We start from the raw sequence: 15,124 nt of genomic DNA on the forward strand, positions 1-15,124 counted from the left end.
ATCCTATCCTATCCTCTCTCGTATCCTATCCTCTATCCTATCCAATCCTATGTCCTATACTGTATCCTATCCTATCCTCTATCCTATCCTATACTCTATCCTATCCTATCCTCAATCCTATCCTATTCTCTATCCTATCCTATCCTCTATGCTATCCCATCCTCTATCCTATCCTATCCTCTATACTATCCTATCCTCTATCCTATCCTATCCTCTATCCTATCCTATCCTCTATCCTCAATCCTATCCTCTATCCTATCCTATCCTCTATCCTGTCCTATCCTCTATCCTATCCTATCCTCTATAGTATCCTATCCGCTATCGTCTCCTGTCCTCTATCCTGTCCAATCCCCTATCCTATTCTCTATCGTCAACTATCCTATATCCTATCCAATCCCCTATCCGATCCTCTATATTATCCTCTTTACTATCCTGTTCTCTATCCTATCCTATCCTCTATCCTATCCTATCCTCTATCCTATCCTTTCCTCTATCCTATCCTATCCTCTATTCTCTCCTATCCTCCATCGTCTCCTGTCCTCTATCCTATCCAATCCCCTATCCTATCCTCTATCGTCTCCTATCCTCTATCCTATCCAATCCCCTATCGGATCCTCTATCCTATCCTATCCTCAATCCTATCCTATCCTCAATCCTATCCTATCCACTATCCTATCCTATCCTCTATGGTATCCCTTCCTCTATCCTATACTATGCTCTATCCTATCCTATCCTCTATCCTATCCTATCCTCTATCCTATCCTATCCTCAATCCTATCCTATCCTCTATCCTATCCTATCCTCTATCCTATCCTCTATCCTATCCTGTCCTCGAGCATATAATATCATCCATCCTATCCTATTCTCTATCCTACCCTATCCTATCCTCTCTCGTATCCTATCCACTATCCTATCCAATCCTATGTCGTATACTGTATCCTATCCTATCCTCTATCCTATCCTATCCTCTATCCTATCCTATCCTCTATCCTATCCTTTCCTCTATCCTGTCCTATCCTCAATTCTATCCTATCCTCCATCGTCTCCCGTCCTCTATCCTATCCAATCCCCTATCCTATCGTCTATCGTCTGCTATCCTCTATCCTTTCCAATACCCTATCGGATCCTCTATCGTCTCCTATCCTCTATCCTATCCAATCCCCTATCGGATCCTCTATCCTATCCTATCCTCAATCCTATCCTATCCTCAATCCTATCCTATCCTCTATCCTGTCCTATCCTATCCTCAATCCTATCCTATCCTCTATCCTATCCTATCCTCTATCCTATCCTCTATCCTATCCTGTCCTCGAACATATAATATCATCCATCCTATCCTATTCTCTATCCTACCCTATCCTATCCTCTATCGTATCCTATCCTCTATCCTATCCAATCCTATGTCCTATACTGTATCCTATCCTATCCTCTATCCTATCCTATCCTCTATCCTATCCTATCCTCTATCCTATCCTTTCCTCTATCCTATCCTATCCTCTATTCTATCCTATCCTCCATCGTCTCCTGTCCTCTATCCTATCCAATCCCCTATCCTATCGTCTATCGTCTGCTATCCTCTATCCTATCCAATACCCTATCGGATCCTCCATCCTATCCTATCCTCTATCCTATCCTATCCTCTATCCTATCCTATCCTCTATCCTATCCTATCCTCTATTATATCCTATCCTCTATCCTATCCTATCCTCTATACTATCCTATCCTCTATCCTATCCTATACTCTATCCTATCCTATCCTATCCAATCCCCTATCCTATCCTCTATTCGATCCTATCCTCTATCCTATCTTATCCTCTATCGAATCCTATCCTCTATCCTATCCAATGCTCTATCCTATCCTCTATCCTATCCTATCCTCTATCCTATCCTATTCTCTCTCCTATCCTATCCTCTATCCTATCCTATCCTCTATCCTATCCGATCCTTTATCGTATCCTATCCTCTATCCTATCCTATTCTCTCTCCTATCCTATCCTCTATCCTATCCTCTCCTCTATCCTATCCGATCCTTTATCGTATCCTCTCCTCTATCCTATCCTATCCTCTATCCTATCCTATCCTCTATCCTATCCTATCCTCTATTATATCCTATCCTCTATCCTATCCTATCCTCAATCCTATCCCATTCTCTATCCTATCCTATCCTCTATCCTATTCTATACTCTATCCTATCCTATCCTATCCAATCCCCTATCCTATCCTCTATTCGATCCTATCCTCTATAATATCGCATCCTCTATCCTATCCTGTCCTCGAGCATATAATATCATCCATCCTATCCTATTCTCTATCCTATCCTATCCTATCCAATCCCCTATCCTATCCTCTATTCGATCCTATCCTCTATCCTATCTTATCCTCTATCGAATCCTATCCTCTATCCTATCTTATCCTCTATCGAATCCTATCCTCTATCCTATCCAATGCTCTATCCTATCCTCTATCCTATCCTATCCTCTATCCTATCCTATTCTCTCTCCTATCCTATCCTCTATCCTATCCTATCCTCTATCCTATCCGATCCTTTATCGTATCCTATCCTCTATCCTATCCTATTCTCTCTCCTATCCTATCCTCTATCCTATCCTCTCCTCTATCCTATCCGATCCTTTATCGTATCCTCTCCTCTATCCTATCCTATTCTCTATCCTATCCTATCCTCTATCCTATCCTCTCTCCTCAATCCTATAATATCCTCTATCCTATCCTATACTCTATCCTATCCCATCCACTATCCTATCCTATCCTCTATCCTACCCTATCCTCTATCCTATCCTATCCTCTATCCTATCCTTTCCTCTATCCTATCCTATCCTCTATTCTATCCTATCCTCCATCGTCTCCTGTCCTCTATCCTATCCAATCCCCTATCCTATCCTCTATCGTCTCCTATCCTCTATCCTATCCTATCCTCTATCCTATCCTATCCTCTATCCTATGCTCTATCCTCAATCCTATCCTCTATCCTATCCTATCCTCTATCCTGTCCTATCCTCTATCCTATCCTATCCTCTATCGTATCCTATCCGCTATCGTCTCCTGTCCTCTATCCTGTCCAATCCCCTATCCTATTCTCTATCGTCCACTATCCTATATCCTATCCAATCCCCTATCCGATCCTCTATATTATCCTCTTTACTATCCTGTTCTCTATCCTATCCTATCCTCTATCCTATCCTATCCTCTATCCTATCCTATCCTCTATCCTATCCTATCCTCTATCCTATCCTATCCTCTATCCTATCCTATCCTCTATCCTATCCTATCCTCTATCCTATCCTATCCTCTATCCTATCCTATCCTATCCTCTCTCCTATCCTATCCTCTATCCTATCCTATCCTCTATTATATCCGATCCTCTATCGTATCCTATCCTCTATCCTATCCTATTCTCTATCATATCCTATACTCTATCCTATCCTCTCTCCTCAATCCTATAATATCCTCTATCCTATCCTATCCTCTATCCTATCCTATCCTCTATCCTATCCTATCCTCTATCCTATCCTATCCTCTCTCCTATCCTATCCTCTATCCTATCCTATCCTCTATTATATCCGATGCTCTATCGTATCCTATCCTCTATCCTATTCTATGCTCTATCCTATCCTATCCTATCCAATCCCCTATCCTATCCTATACTCTATCCTATCCTATCCGCTATCCTATCCTCTCTCCTCAATCCTATAACATCCTCTATCCTATCCTATACTCTATCCTATCCCATCCACTATCCTATCCTATCCTCTATCCTATCCTATCCTCTATCCTATCCTTTCCTCTATCCCATCCTATCCTCTATTCTATCCTATCCTCCATCGTCTCCTGTCCTCTATCCTATCATATGCTCTACTCTCAATCCTATTCTCTATCCTATCCTATCCTCTATCCTATCCTATATACAATCCTATCCTATCCTCTATCCTATCCTATCCTCTATCCTATTCTATACTATATCCTATCCTATCCTATCCAATCCCCTATCCTATCCTCTATTCGATCCTATCCTCTATCCTATCGTATCCTCTATAATATCGCATCCTCTATCCTATCCTGTCCTCGATCATATAATATCATCCATCCTATCCTATTCTCTATCCTACCCTATCCTATCCTCTATCGTATCCTATCCTCTATCCTATCCAATCCTATATCCTATACTCTATCCTATCCTATACTCTATCCTATCCCATCCACTATCCTATCCTATCCTCTATCCTATCCTATCCTCTATCCTATCCTATCCATTATCCTATCCTATCCTCTATCCTATCCTATCCTCTATCCTATCCTATCCTCTATCCTATCCTTTCCTCTATCCTATCCTATCCTCTATTCTATCCTATCCTCTATTCTATCCTATCCTCCATCGTCTCCCGTCCTCTATCCTATCCAATCCCCTATCCTATCGTCTATCGTCTGCTATCCTCTATCCTATCCAATACCCTATCGGATCCTCTATCGTCTCCTATCCTCTATCCTATCCAATCCTATGTCCTATACTGTATCCTATCCTATCCTCTATCCAATCCTATCCTCTATCCTATCCTATCCTCTATCCTATCCTTTCCTCTATCCTATCCTATCCTCTATTCTATAATATCCTCCATCGTCTCCCGTCCTCTATCCTATCCAATCCCCTATCCTATCGTCTATCGTCTGCTATCCTCTATCCTATCCAATACCCTATCGGATCCTCTATCGTCTCCTATCCTCTATCCTATCCAATCCCCTATCGGATCCTCTATCCTATCCTATCCTCAATCCTATCCTATCCTCAATCCTATCCTATCCTCTATCCTATCCTATCCTCTATGGTACCCCATCCTCTATCCTATACTATGCTCTATCCTATCCTATCCTCTATCCTATCCTATTCTCTATCCTATCCTATCCTCTATCCTATCCTATCCTCTATGCTATCCCATCCTCTATCCTGTCCTATCCTCTATCCTATCCTATCCTCTATCGTATCCTATCCGCTATCGTCTCCTGTCCTCTATCCTGTCCAATCCCCTATCCTATTCTCTATCGTCAACTATCCTATATCCTATCCAATCCCCTATCCGATCCTCTATATTATCCTCTTTACTATCCTGTTCTCTATCCTATCCTATCCTCTCTCCTATCCTATCCTCTATCCTATCCTATCCTCTATTATATCCGATCCTCTATCGTATCCTATCCTCTATCCTATCCTATTCTCTATCATATCCTATACTCTATCCTATCCTCTCTCCTCAATCCTATAATATCCTCTATCCTATCCTATCCTCTATCCTATCCTATCCTCTATCCTATCCTATCCTCTATCCTATCCTATCCTCTCTCCTATCCTATCCTCTATCCTATCCTATCCTCTATTATATCCGATGCTCTATCGTATCCTATCCTCTATCCTATTCTATGCTCTATCCTATCCTATCCTATCCAATCCCCTATCCTATCCTATACTCTATCCTATCCTATCCGCTATCCTATCCTCTCTCCTCAATCCTATAACATCCTCTATCCTATCCTATACTCTATCCTATCCCATCCACTATCCTATCCTATCCTCTATCCTATCCTATCCTCTATCCTATCCTTTCCTCTATCCCATCCTATCCTCTATTCTATCCTATCCTCCATCGTCTCCTGTCCTCTATCCTATCCTATGCTCTACTCTCAATCCTATTCTCTATCCTATCCTATCCTCTATCCTATCCTATATACAATCCTATCCTATCCTCTATCCTATCCTATCCTCTATCCTATTCTATACTATATCCTATCCTATCCTATCCAATCCCCTATCCTATCCTCTATTCGATCCTATCCTCTATCCTATCGTATCCTCTATAATATCGCATCCTCTATCCTATCCTGTCCTCGATCATATAATATCATCCATCCTATCCTATTCTCTATCCTACCCTATCCTATCCTCTATCGTATCCTATCCTCTATCCTATCCAATCCTATATCCTATACTCTATCCTATCCTATACTCTATCCTATCCCATCCACTATCCTATCCTATCCTCTATCCTATCCTATCCTCTATCCTATCCTATCCATTATCCTATCCTATCCTCTATCCTATCGTATACTCTATCCTATCCTCCATCCTATCCTATCCTCTATCCTATCCTATCCTCTATCCTATCCTTTCCTCTATCCTATCCTATCCTCTATTCTATCCTATCCTCCATCGTCTCCCGTCCTCTATCCTATCCAATCCCCTATCCTATCGTCTATCGTCTGCTATCCTCTATCCTATCCAATACCCTATCGGATCCTCTATCGTCTCCTATCCTCTATCCTATCCAATCCTATGTCCTATACTGTATCCTATCCTATCCTCTATCCTATCCTATCCTCTATCCTATCCTATCCTCTATCCTATCCTTTCCTCTATCCTATCCTATCCTATATTCTATCCTATCCTCCATCGTCTCCCGTCCTCTATTCTATCCAATCCCCTATCCTATCGTCTATCGTCTGCTATCCTCTATCCTATCCAATACCCTATCGGATCCTCTATCGTCTCCTATCCTCTATCCTATCCAATCCCCTATCGGATCCTCTATCCTATCCTATCCTCAATCCTATCCTATCCTCAATCCTATCCTATCCTCTATCCTATCCTATCCTCTATGGTACCCCATCCTCTATCCTATACTATGCTCTATCCTATCCTATCCTCTATCCTATCCTATTCTCTATCCTATCCTACCCTCTATCCTATCCTATCCTCTATGCTATCCCATCCTCTATCCTATCCTATCCTCTATCCTATCCTATCCTCTATCCTATCCTATCCTCTATTCTATCCGATCCTTTATCGTATCCTCTCCTCTATCCTATCCTATTCTCTATCCTATCCTATCCTCTATCCTATCCTCTCTCCTCAATCCTATAATATCCTCTATCCTATCCTATACTCTATCCTATCCCATCCACTATCCTATCCTATCCTCTATCCTATCCTATCCTCTATCCTATCCTATCCTCTATTATACCCTATCCTCTATCCTATCCTATCCTCAATCCTATCCCATTCTCTATCCTATCCTATCCTCTATCCTATTCTATACTCTATCCTATCCTATCCTATCCAATCCCCTATCCTATCCTCTATTCGATCCTATCCTCTATCCTATCCTATCCTCTATAATATCGCATCCTCTATACTATCCTGTCCTCGATCATATAATATCATCCATCCTATCCTATTCTCTATCCTACCCTATCCTATCCTCTATCGTATCCTATCCTCTATCCTATCCAATCCTATATCCTATACTCTATCCTATCCTATCCTCTATTCTATCCTATCCTATCCTCTATTCTATCCTATCCTATCCTCTTTCCTATCCTATCCTCTATCCTATCCTATCCTCTATCCTATCCAATGCTCTATCCTATCCTCTATCCTATCCTATCCTCTATCCTATCCTATCCTCTATCGTATCCTATCCTCTATCCTATCCTATTCTCCATCCTATCCTATCCTCTATCCTATCCTCTCTCCCCAATCCTATAATATCCTCTATCCTATCCTATACTCTATCCTATCCCATCCACTATCCTATGCTATCCTCTATCCTATCCTATCGTCTATCCTATCCTATCCATTATCCTATCTTATCCTCTATCCTATCGTATACTCTATCCTATCCTCTTTCCTATCCTATCCTCTATCCTATCCTATCCTCTATCCTATCCTTTCCTCTATCCTATCCTATCCTCCATCGTCTCCTGTCCTCTATCCTATCCAATCCCCTATCCTATCCTCTATCGTCTCCTATCCTCTATCCTATCGAATCCCCTATCGGATCCTCTATCTTATCCTATCCTCAATCCTATCATATCCTCAATCCTATCCTATCCTCTATCCTATCCTCTCCTCTATGGTATCCCATCCTCTATCCTATACTATGCTCTATCCTATCCTATCCTCTATCCTATCCTATCCTCTATCCTATCCTATCCTCTATCCTATCCTATCCTCTATGCTATCCCATCCTCTATCCTATCCTATCCTCTATCCTGTCCAATCCCCTATCCTATTCTCTATCGTCAACTATCCTATATCCTATCCAATCCCCTATCCGATCCTCTATATTATCCTCTTTACTATCCTGTTCTCTATCCTATCCTATCCTCTATCCTATCCTATCCTCTATCCTATCCTTTCCTCTATCCTATCCTATCCTCTATTCTATCCTATCCTCCATCGTCTCCTGTCCTCTATCCTATCCAATCCCCTATCCTATCCTCTATCGTCTCCTATCCTCTATCCTATCCAATCCCCTATCGGATCCTCTATCCTATCCTATCCTCAATCCTATCCTATCCTCAATCCTATCCTATCCTCTATCCTATCCTATCCTCTATGGTATCCCATCCTCTATCCTATACTATGCTCTATCCTATCCTGTCCTCTATCCTATCCTATCCTCTATCCTATCCTATCCTCAATCCTATCCTATCCTCTATCCTATCCTATCCTCTATCCTATCCTCTATCCTATCCTCTATCCTATCCTGTCCTCGAGCATATAATATCATCCATCCTGTCCTATTCTCTATCCTACCCTATCCTATCCTCTATCGTATCCTATCCTCTATCGTATCCTATCCTCTACCCTATCCAATCCTATGTCCTATACTGTATCCTATCCTATCCTCTATCCTATCCTATCCTCTATCCTATCCTTTCCTCTATCCTATCCTATCCTCTATTCTATCCTATCCTCCATCGTCTCCTGTCCTCTATCCTATCCAATCCCCTATCCTATCGTCTATCGTCTGCTATCCTCTATCCTATCCAATACCCTATCGGATCCTCCATCCTATCCTATCCTCTATCCTATCCTATCCTCAATCCTGTCCTATCCTATATCCTATCCTATCCTGTATCCTATCCTATCCTCTATCCTATCGCATACTCTATCCTATCCTCTATCCTATCCTCTATCCTATCGTATCCTCTATCCTATCCTATCCTCTATCCTATCCAACCCTCTATCCTATCCTCTATCCTATCCTATCCTCTATCCTATCCTATCCTCTATCCTATCCTATCCTCTATCCTATCCTATCCTCTATCCTATCCTATCCTATCCTCTCTCCTATCCTATCCTCTATCCTATCCTATCCTCTATTATATCCGATCCTCTATCCTATCCTATCCTATCCAATCCCCTATCCTATCCTATACTCTATCCTATCCTATCCGCTATCCTATCCTCTCTCCTCAATCCTATAACATCCTCTATCCTATCCTATCCTCTATCCTATCCTATCCTCTATCGTATCCTATCCTCTATCCTATCCTATTCTCCATCCTATCCTATCCTCTATCCTATCCTCTCCTCTATGGTATCCCATCCTCTATCCTATACTATGCTCTATCCTATCCTATCCTCTATCCTATCCTATCCTCTATCCTATCCTATCCATTATCCTATCCTATCCTCTATCCTATCGTATACTCTATCCTATCCTCCATCCTATCCTATCCTCTATCCTATCCTATCCTCTCTCCTATCCTATCCTCTATCCTATCCTATCCTCTATTATATCCGATGCTCTATCGTATCCTATCCTCTATCCTATTCTATACTCTATCCTATCCTATCCTATCCAATCCCCTATCCTATCCTATACTCTATCCTATCCTATCCGCTATCCTATCCTCTCTCCTCAATCCTATAACATCCTCTATCCTATCCTATACTCTATCCTATCCCATCCACTATCCTATCCTATCCTCTATCCTATCCTATCCTCTATCCTATCCTTTCCTCTATCCCATCCTATCCTCTATTCTATCCTATCCTCCATCGTCTCCTGTCCTCTATCCTATCCAATCCCCTATCCTATCCTCTATCGTCTCCTATCCTCTATCCTATCCAATCCCCTATCGGATCCTCCATCCTATCCTATCCTCTATCCTACCCTATCCTCAATCCTATCCTATCCTCTATCCTATACTATCATCAATCCTATCCTATCCTCTCTCCTATCCTATCCTCTATCCTATCCTCTATCCTATCCTATCCTCTATCCTATCCTATACTGTATCCTATCCTATCCTCTATCCTATCCTATCCTCTATCCTATGCTATCCTCAATCCTATTCTATCCTCTATTCTATCCTATCCTCTATGCTATTCCATCCTCTATCCTATCCTATGCTCTACCCTCAATCCTATTCTCTATCCTATCCTATCCTCTATCCTATCCTATATACAATCCTATCCTATCCTCTATCCTATCCTATCCTCTATCCTATTCTATACTATATCCTATCCTATCCTATCCAATCCCCTATCCTATCCTCTATTCGATCCTATCCTCTATCCTATCGTATCCTCTATAATATCGCATCCTCTATCCTATCCTGTCCTCGATCATATAATATCATCCATCCTATCCTATTCTCTATCCTACCCTATCCTATCCTCTATCGTATCCTATCCTCTATCCTATCCAATCCTATATCCTATACTCTATCCTATCCTATACTCTATCCTATCCCATCCACTATCCTATCCTATCCTCTATCCTATCCTATCCTCTATCCTATCCTATCCTCTATCCTATCCTATCCTATATCCTATCCTATCCTGTATCCTATCCTATCCTCTATCCTATCGCATACTCTATCCTATCCTCTATCCTATCGTATCCTCTATCGTATCCTATCCTCTATCCTATCCAACCCTCTATCCTATCCTCTATCCTATCCTATCCTCTATCCTATCCTATCCTCTATCCTATCCTATCCTCTATCCTATCCTATCCTATCCTCTCTCCTATCCTATCCTCTATCCTATCCTATCCTCTATTATATCCGATCCTCTATCGTATCCTATCCTCTATCCTATCCTACTCTCTATCCTATCCTATACTCTATCCTATCCTCTCTCCTCAATCCTATAATATCCTCTATCCTATCCTATCCTCTATCCTATCCTATCCTCTATCCTATCCTATCCTCTATCCTATCCTATCCTCTCTCCTATCCTATCCTCTATCCTATCCTATCCTCTATTATATCCGATGCTCTATCGTATCCTATCCTCTATCCTTTTCTATACTCTATCCTATCCTATCCTATCCAATCCCCTATCCTATCCTATACTCTATCCTATCCTATCCGCTATCCTATCCTCTCTCCTCAATCCTATAACATCCTCTATCCTATCCTATACTCTATCCTATCCCATCCACTATCCTATCCTATCCTCTATCCTATCCTATCCTCTATCCTATCCTTTCCTCTATCCCATCCTATCCTCTATTCTATCCTATCCTCCATCGTCTCCTGTCCTCTATCCTATCCAATCCCCTATCCTATCCTCTATCGTCTCCTATCCTCTATCCTATCCAATCCCCTATCGGATCCTCCATCCTATCCTATCCTCTATCCTACCCTATCCTCAATCCTATCCTATCCTCTATCCTATCCTATCCTCTATCCTATCCTATCCTCTATCCTATCCTATCCTCAATCCTATCCTATCCTCAATCCTATCCTATCCTCTATCCTATCCTCAATCCTGTCCTATCCTATCCTCTATCCTATCCTATCCTCTATCCTATCCTTTCCTCTATCCCATCCTATCCTCTATTCTATCCTATCCTCCATCGTCTCCTGTCCTCTATCCTATCCAATCCCCTATCCTATCCTCTATCGTCTCCTATCCTCTATCCTATCCAATCCCCTATCGGATCCTCCATCCTATCCTATCCTCTATCCTACCCTATCCTCAATCCTATCCTATCCTCTATCCTATCCTATCATCAATCCTATCCTATCCTCTCTCCTATCCTATCCTCTATCCTATCCTCTATCCTATCCTATCCTCTATCCTATCCTATACTGTATCCTATCCTATCCTCTATCCTATCCTATCCTCTATCCTATGCTATCCTCAATCCTATTCTATCCTCTATTCTATCCTATCCTCTATGCTATTCCATCCTCTATCCTATCCTATGCTCTACCCTCAATCCTATTCTCTATCCTATCCTATCCTCTATCCTATCCTATATACAATCCTATCCTATCCTCTATCCTATCCTATCCTCTATCCTATCCTATCCTCTATCCTATTCTATACTATATCCTATCCTATCCTATCCAATCCCCTATCCTATCCTCTATTCGATCCTATCCTCTATCCTATCGTATCCTCTATAATATCGCATCCTCTATCCTATCCTGTCCTCGATCATATAATAGCATCCATCCTATCCTATTCTCTATCCTACCCTATCCTATCCTCTATCGTATCCTATCCTCTATCCTATCCAATCCTATATCCTATACTCTATCCTATTCTATACTATATCCTATCCTATCCTATCCAATCCCCTATCCTATCCTCTATTCGATCCTATCCTCTATCCTATCGTATCCTCTATAATATCGCATCCTCTATCCTATCCTGTCCTCGATCATATAATATCATCCATCCTATCCTATTCTCTATCCTACCCTATCCTATCCTCTATCGTATCCTATCCTCTATCCTATCCAATCCTATATCCTATACTCTATCCTATCCTATACTCTATCCTATCCCATCCACTATCCTATCCTATCCTCTATCCTATCCTATCCTCTATCCTATCCTATCCTCTATCCTATCCTATCCTATATCCTATCCTATCCTGTATCCTATCCTATCCTCTATCCTATCGCATACTCTATCCTATCCTCTATCCTATCCTCTATCCTATCGTATCCTCTATCGTATCCTATCCTCTATCCTATCCAACCCTCTATCCTATCCTCTATCCTATCCTATCCTCTATCCTATCCTATCCTCTATCCTATCCTATCCTCTATCCTATCCTATCCTATCCTCTCTCCTATCCTATCCTCTATCCTATCCTATCCTCTATTATATCCGATCCTCTATCGTATCCTATCCTCTATCCTATCCTACTCTCTATCCTATCCTATACTCTATCCTATCCTCTCTCCTCAATCCTATAATATCCTCTATCCTATCCTATCCTCTATCCTATCCTATCCTCTATCCTATCCTATCCTCTATCCTATCCTATCCTCTCTCCTATCCTATCCTCTATCCTATCCTATCCTCTATTATATCCGATGCTCTATCGTATCCTATCCTCTATCCTTTTCTATACTCTATCCTATCCTATCCTATCCAATCCCCTATCCTATCCTATACTCTATCCTATCCTATCCGCTATCCTATCCTCTCTCCTCAATCCTATAACATCCTCTATCCTATCCTATACTCTATCCTATCCCATCCACTATCCTATCCTATCCTCTATCCTATCCTATCCTCTATCCTATCCTTTCCTCTATCCCATCCTATCCTCTATTCTATCCTATCCTCCATCGTCTCCTGTCCTCTATCCTATCCAATCCCCTATCCTATCCTCTATCGTCTCCTATCCTCTATCCTATCCAATCCCCTATCGGATCCTCCATCCTATCCTATCCTCTATCCTACCCTATCCTCAATCCTATCCTATCCTCTATCCTATCCTATCCTCTATCCTATCCTATCCTCTATCCTATCCTATCCTCAATCCTATCCTATCCTCAATCCTATCCTATCCTCTATCCTATCCTCAATCCTGTCCTATCCTATCCACTATCCTATCCTATCCTCTATCCTATCCTTTCCTCTATCCCATCCTATCCTCTATTCTATCCTATCCTCCATCGTCTCCTGTCCTCTATCCTATCCAATCCCCTATCCTATCCTCTATCGTCTCCTATCCTCTATCCTATCCAATCCCCTATCGGATCCTCCATCCTATCCTATCCTCTATCCTACCCTATCCTCAATCCTATCCTATCCTCTATCCTATCCTATCATCAATCCTATCCTATCCTCTCTCCTATCCTATCCTCTATCCTATCCTCTATCCTATCCTATCCTCTATCCTATCCTATACTGTATCCTATCCTATCCTCTATCCTATCCTATCCTCTATCCTATGCTATCCTCAATCCTATTCTATCCTCTATTCTATCCTATCCTCTATGCTATTCCATCCTCTATCCTATCCTATGCTCTACCCTCAATCCTATTCTCTATCCTATCCTATCCTCTATCCTATCCTATATACAATCCTATCCTATCCTCTATCCTATCCTATCCTCTATCCTATCCTATCCTCTATCCTATTCTATACTATATCCTATCCTATCCTATCCAATCCCCTATCCTATCCTCTATTCGATCCTATCCTCTATCCTATCGTATCCTCTATAATATCGCATCCTCTATCCTATCCTGTCCTCGATCATATAATAGCATCCATCCTATCCTATTCTCTATCCTACCCTATCCTATCCTCTATCGTATCCTATCCTCTATCCTATCCAATCCTATATCCTATACTCTATCCTATCCCATCCACTATCCTATCCTATCCTCTATCCTATCCTATCCTCTATCGGATCCTATCCATTATCCTATCCTATCCTCTATCCTATCGTATACTCTATCCTATCCTCCATCCTATCCTATCCTCTATCCTATCCTATCCTCTATCCTATCCTTTCCTCTATCCTATCCTATCCTCTATTCTATCCTATCCTCCATCGTCTCCTGTCCTCTATCCTATACAATCTCCTATCCTATCCTCTATTCTATCCTATCCTATCCTCTTTCCTATCCTATCCTCTATCCTATCCTATCCTCTATCCTATCCAATGCTCTATCCTATCCTCTATCCTATCCTATCCTCTATCCTATCCTATCCTCCATCGTATCCTATCCTCTATCCTATCCTATTCTCCATCCTATCCTATCCTCAATCCTATCCTCTCTCCTCAATCCTATAATATCCTCTATCCTATCCTATACTCTATCCTATCCCATCCACTATCCTATCCTATCCTCTATCCTATCCTATCCTCTATCCTATCCTATCCTCTATCCTATCCTATCCATTATCCTATCCTATCCTCTATCCTATCGTATACTCTATCCTATCCTCTTTCCTATCCTATCATCTATCCTATCCTATCCTCTATCCTATCCTTTCCTCTATCCTATCCTATCCTCCATCGTCTCCTGTCCTCTATCCTATCCAATCCCCTATCCTCT

This window comes from Halictus rubicundus, unplaced genomic scaffold, assembly GCF_050948215.1.
Source record: "Halictus rubicundus isolate RS-2024b unplaced genomic scaffold, iyHalRubi1_principal scaffold0042, whole genome shotgun sequence".
Lineage (NCBI taxonomy): Eukaryota > Metazoa > Arthropoda > Insecta > Hymenoptera > Halictidae > Halictus > Halictus rubicundus.